At 44.0% G+C, this 6,418-nt stretch overlaps 1 long non-coding RNA gene across 1 annotated transcript; it reads right to left on the bottom strand.

Moving 5' to 3' along the window:
• LOC119352366 lies at positions 1-3,156 on the bottom strand. The gene is made up of 3 exons (XR_005170157.1): positions 2,721-3,156; positions 2,496-2,541; positions 1-307 (listed from the first exon to the last, which is right to left on the bottom strand). It is a non-coding gene; the product is annotated as an uncharacterized LOC119352366 (long non-coding RNA).
• Positions 3,157-6,418: the final 3,262 nt, after the last annotated feature.

Here is a 6,418-nt window from a genome sequence, read left to right as displayed (position 1 = left end):
TCGATACTAAGAAACGCTCACAACCTAGCTACCACCAGCTCAGCTAAACAACTCTTCGAAGTTCGAAAGAAGAGAAAATACTAGTATTCTGCACCCACTCCAAAAGCAACAAAGCAAACATTTTCTCTTCTAGAAGACTTTCTCTCGATCAGCAATCTTCTTGTCTGGGGATTCATGAAGCCTAGCTACGTTTTGCTTCAAAGTTTTCAACCGCGACTTGTTGCAGGAGCTTTGCGCACCGCTGCAGGTCTAATTTTGCGTCCTACTTCCCGTACAAGATATTCCAATCGTTAATCCAGTTCGAAACCTGAAAAGAATAGTAACTTGCTCAGAGGGCCACTTTCTGTGAAAACAAGCCAAAGTGCGAGCTTTTCAAATACTCCAGATAATAGTAGCAATTCCTACCGAAAAGAGTTCCTTTTTCACAGAACCCATATTCTTTAAGCCTTCATTTCTAAATATTTGCTTTTCTAGAGATTTCAATAAATGACTACATACGAAGCAAAACGAGTGAATCTACACTCTAAAATATATCTATATACATCCGTAAGTGATAGTTCATTTAAAATTTCTAAAAAGATAAATATTTAGGAACGGAGGTAGTATGTTCCAAACGTATCTAACTAAGGGACACTGGGAAAAAGAGATGATTAATAGCTTCAATTTTACCATAGAAAAGACATTCAGGTTCACATCTCCCCCCTCCATGCAACAACACATCTCTAGTCAAAATGTTTTATTTCAATGCTAACCAGATAAAGGTTCTAATTCTCAGTGGAATTTTGACTTCCCAGAGGAATCTGTTGGGAGCTTTGCTCCCCACCTGCATAGTCAAATAAAAGGATTTAACACTATAAGCACCTGAACTAGCAAGTAGCCGGAAAAGTTTATCTTCAGTGTCAGACAGAGAGGCATGCACACATAGATCAGCCAGCTTAGACCATTGCTCTGCTTTTTCTCCCACCAAGGCTCTTCTGAATTCTATGAGACTTTATCGGCTAGAGCATCATGGACTGTGATGTTTTGATCTAATGATATATTATACAATCTAGGAAAGGTCCTCTATCTTCCTAGAATACAATTTTCCCCCATTTCCAACACAAAATTTGCAACAAGACAAGAAGAGTTCTTTTATTTTAAGCAACTCTTGCCAAAAAATGAGAATGTCCATGTTTTACTTTACTTGCACCTAACCCAACGTTGATCCATGAATATATTTGTCCCACAAAAGTTTTTGCCACACTCCCTGCTCACTGAACAGCTTCCAAAGCCAATTAGCCAACAAAGCAATATTCATTGATTCTAAATCCAGCACCCCCGAACCTCCTAATTCCTTTGGTTGGCACACCGTAGGCCAAGCAACCAGATAATACTTATGCTTTTCTTTCTCTCCACACCATAAAATCTAGCTCTAAGCCTATCATATTTTTTATCCCTTTAAGGAGATCATAGAAAGGAAAGTAGGAGCAGGGGCAAACTAGAGAAATATGTATTCACCAGAGTAGTTCTACCATCAATATTTAGGAATCTACCAAGCCATCACCGCATTATATTTTCCATCTTACAAATAGATGGATCCCAGTCACTGTTCTTTAACCTCTTCTCATCCATAGGCACACCCAAGTACTTTATTGGAAAATATCCCCTCCCAAGTCTAGAATATAGTTGAACGGCCAATTTCAAGTATTGTGTCATACCATACATGATCCAATTAGTTCTTTGATTTGTTCTACTATGTAAATAAATTGTGAATATGGTTCAACTAATGCACTACTAATCATATTGATAGCCAATTGTTTCATCCTCGTTGGGCCAAACTAAAGTTCAGTATGAATATCTGGGGCTACTCGATACTAACAAATTATTTTGAAGACCTTTTTTTTACAACCTAACAGGATGCATAAAAACAAACAAAATACCGAAATTGTTGAATGGAGCTCGGCCTCTATCAAGGACGAATTTGAAATGATCAAAATTCATATTTACACGTTTCAATTTGTTTTAACAAAATACACATATAATTGAGACATAATGCACAAGTGTGTAAATTTTTAGGCATAACAACGAGTGCTACACAAAAACATATCGGTGATTTTTTTAGTATATGTACTATTAATGTATTTGTTTTTTTTTCTTGCACAGATTGCATGCATTTCAAGGTATTTCATCCTGAAATTTTACACGCATACACATCACATCCTTGTATACTTGTACTTTTTTCAGATTTTTTAAACGTGAGAAATTCAAATTTGAATTTTCCAAAATTCGGCCTCCATGGAGGCCGAGCTCCAAAACGCTCTACTCACAAAATACCCGCTATTTGATAATATAAATTGGTGTTTATAACTTTACTGTACCATATACTAAGCAGAAAACGTGTCAAACATAATACATACCAAGTCATTTCCTACGTATATGGTACTGTAGAGTTACACCAATTCATATTATATCAAACTATTTGTACTAATAACAAATCATGCTAGCTATTTACATACCAGTCGTCCGAGTGAAATGCCAGTCCATCTTCAAATGTCAAAACGTCTGCCAGGGAAGGAAGGAAAAAAGCAAGTTCAGGTTGGCATCTCAACGGAAATGGCACGATCAAGGAAGTGGAATCCAATTATTCATCAAGCTTCTAGATATTCGTTTGTTTGTTTTTTTGCTGGAAGACTTAGATATGCGTTGACAAAGCTATGCCTCAAAAATGTAATTCTTCCGACCTTGCAAATTGCGGCGAAAAGCTTGTGTCCTGTAGAACATGACCGGATAACGACCAGAGAGATGTTCCGGTCACATACACCTGGCCCGTGAGAGAGCTCCGTTGCAAGCTACAGACGCAGAGGCCAATTTGCAGACATGCTGCTGTCTATGGTGTAGCGGTAGAGGCTGAATAGTAGGTGAATATCGCTGTCCGGGCTGAACGTGGTACAACTCACATCGGACGGCCGAGAACACATACAGCTCCCGATCGCTGTCAGTCTGAACCGCGAGGACCAGGACGCTCGCGCTGGCTGCGCGATGATATATACGGCGCGATGCTGACCCCGTGGATTTTATCTATGCCTCCGGCCTACACAGGTGATATCAGCTGGGACGACGTGCGTGTGGCCGGAAGTTGGACGCGATCGAGCTTCTCCTCCGGCCGTTATCTGCAGAGACGGCAGATAAGCACGGGAGGCGAAAGAGAAGAGGCCGGGTGAAACGAGCGGAGATTAGCACGAGCTATGCATGTATGTACAGTACGTATGTATGCACACTTGTCGTTGTCGTTTCTTCTTTTAAGAAAGAGAGACTACACGGAACTTTCATCCAGCGGTCCCTTAATCCCGATAGGCATGGCACGTCGATCGTGGCCACTAGTACGTGTTTCGTTGATGCTAAGTGGATGAGTAGAGCTGACTGGCACCAGAATCATCATCGTCATCTCATCTGTCGAAAAGGAGCGAGAGAAACAGACTTTAGTTGGGGTCTACTTTCCATGAACGTAGCAGCACATGGGATTTAGCATTTAGCTAGAGGAAGGTGCTTCTAAATCTCCTTTTACGGGCAAGAAGAAAGGCAAATCTTTGGGGGGCTCCGCAGCATCACATGCACACGATCACAACTTTTTCTAATTTTTTTTAACACAGAGCAGACACAAGAACGCATACACGCACACCCTATTCCTAGCATCTCCAATATATGGTCCAAATGTAAAAGTACTAACTTCTGGACCGTTTGAGGCCAAAAACGCAGATTTAACAGACGATTCATATTAAAAAAAAAAGATCGCGGCCTCCTCGTGATGTAAAATACAACACCTCACGGTGCAAATTTACATCACGAGGTGCATCTGGTCCAAAACCAGCCGCCGCCCGCGAACGCCCAACCGCCAGTTTCTTTCCTTTCCGTCCGCCCGCCCGCGACCTCCCGCCCATCTGCCGCCGCCCCGCAGCTCCGCCCCGCCCAGCTCCGGCCGCCACCGCCCCGCCCGACTCCGTCCGCCACCGCCCTGGCCGCACGCCACCGCCGCTCCACCGCTCTCACCGCTCTCCGATGGCGTCGAAGAAGACGTCGAAGGGCAAGTCGGGCTTCTTCGGCGTGAGGCAGAAGCCCTCCGGTAACTTCAGAGTGGAGTTCTCCGACGCCGGGAGGCATTGGTGGATCGGCACGTACCCCTCCGCCCACGAGGCCGTGCGTGCCTACGACGTGGCGGTGTGGCATGCCGAGAGGTCTCGGAAGCACCACAACTCCCCAGAGATCGAGAGTCGGGCGAAAGTGGAGATGCTTGTGCCGCAGGGCATCAAGATGAAGGAGATCCCGACGAAGAACAAGATGACGAAGAAGCCGTCGGTTGTCGTCAGTGCCGGCGAGACCGACGAGAAGGCGATGGCGAGGTTTGCTCAGGAGCATCCGGAGTACGTCCAGGCCGAGCTGGAGTACTACTGGAAGCGTGAGGCGGAGCAGAAGAAGAAGGAGGACGAGGTCGGTCCCTCGACGGTGATCCCCATCGAGTCCTCTTCCGAGGAGGACTGGGCAGACTTCTCGGAAGAGGAGGAGGAGGGGTGCGACGACCCGGAGAAGGAGGAGTTCTGGGCGCAGTTCCGTAACTCCAACGATGAGGAGTAGTTTATCTAGTAGTTTGAATAAGTAGTAGTTGAAGTTCATGTATGAAACTATGTTGAATTTGATGTTTGAACTGTTGAATGGACTAGTAGTTTGTCGTTTTAAAAAATTTACATCTTTATTTTGGACCATCTATTGGAGTTGCTCTTTTGGACCATCTGTTGGAGTTGAGCTTTTTTCGGAGCTCCAAAACGCATTTTTTTGACGGTCCAAATTTTACATCTCCGGTTTTAGACCGTCAAATTTTGGACCATTTATTGGAGATGCTCTAAACACCTCTGAATGATGCTGGAATCCTGAAATAAATTCAGTAATAAATGTGAGCACCAGGACTTAAACCCTAGTGAGCTGGGGATACCACAGTTCCTCTAACCATTCAACCACAGGTTGATTCGTCGATCACAACTTTTTCAATGGAAAGATGTCAAGTGTCATATTACCGAGCTAAGAAAAAAAATACCACTCCCTCTAAATTAATTGACGCGGCCTCTGTACAAGCTCTATATAATGTTGTATAGAGGTTGCGTGAATTAATTCGGATGGGAGGGAGTACCTCGTTTGTAACAGATCGCGTCTTGCACGAAACACACTTTATAGGTGCACCACCATCTTTTGTTTGTATGTGACTTATCTTTTTTATTCCTCTCATAGCAAATAGATTGAAATTAAATGTCCCCCGCAAGAAAAGAAAGATTGAAATGCCAGTAACATTACAATTTACAATCAACGCCTTTGTCGAGAAGCTTGATGAGCTTGTTGTCATTGTCGTCGGAACAAAGAGATGGGTACGATTTTCGTGTAAGTGTCATCGTCGCATCTAGCTGGCTCCCCTCGCCTCATGGCGCCTTACGACGCATGCAAGGTGGGTGGGGAGTGGGGGCATAGTTTGGGTTGATCATGGTTGTCATCATTATTATCGTCATGTCAAACAGAGCAAGAGAAAAAGACCTAATTGGGTCCTGCTTTCCATGAACACATTACATGGAATTTTCCAAAAGGGAGGTGCTCCTAAATCTCTCTTTATGTGGAAAAAGAATGCCAAATATTTCCGGCTCCCCATCTTAAGCCCACGCTATCATAAATCTATCAATAAATGTTACACCTACAAAGATCTACCAGTACAAACTAACCCCTTCATTTCACAATGTAGTGCGCCCGCGCTTTCCGGGATTTAATTTTGTCCATAAATTGAACTATCGAGACCGACTGCGGCGGGAGCAAAAATTATACCACAGGATTCGTATTTTTGATATGAATTTAGTGATATAATTTTTGTCCCTACCGCAGCAGGTCTCGTTGGTTAAATTTACGATCAAAGTTGAACCTCGGAAATTGCGGGCAAACTACATTGTGAAACGGATAGACTATCATGGAATGGTCACTAAACATATCGAAGTCAGAATGGGCAGTGAGTCAATAGAGATTTCAAGCCCATATGAAATGTTGAAATGTCTGCCGGGAGGGGAGAAAAAACAAGGCAAGCCCGGTTTGGCATCTCGGCCGAAATGAGACGACCAAGCAAGTGGAATCCAAGTTGGATTATCCAAGCAACCAACCACTAATCAAAAACTTTTTTTTGATAACCCAACCACCAATCAAACTGCCTGTCACTCAGCTCTCACCTCCAACTATCCTATCGCGACCGTATGCACGTTGACCAAGCCACGTTTCTCAAAAAAGGCATACTGTTCTAGATATCATGGCCCCGCTGGAAATGACCGGCGCCTCTTGACCCCATCACGGCCGTCGGTTCCCCATCGGGCGGCTCCTGTAGCGCGCTGCCTCCCCTTCTTATGCCGTGGCAGAGGCCAAG

Source organism: Triticum dicoccoides, chromosome 2A, assembly GCF_002162155.2.
Source record: "Triticum dicoccoides isolate Atlit2015 ecotype Zavitan chromosome 2A, WEW_v2.0, whole genome shotgun sequence".
Taxonomy (NCBI): Eukaryota; Viridiplantae; Streptophyta; class Magnoliopsida; order Poales; family Poaceae; genus Triticum; species Triticum dicoccoides.
This window is presented reverse-complemented; position numbering and strand designations above follow the sequence as displayed.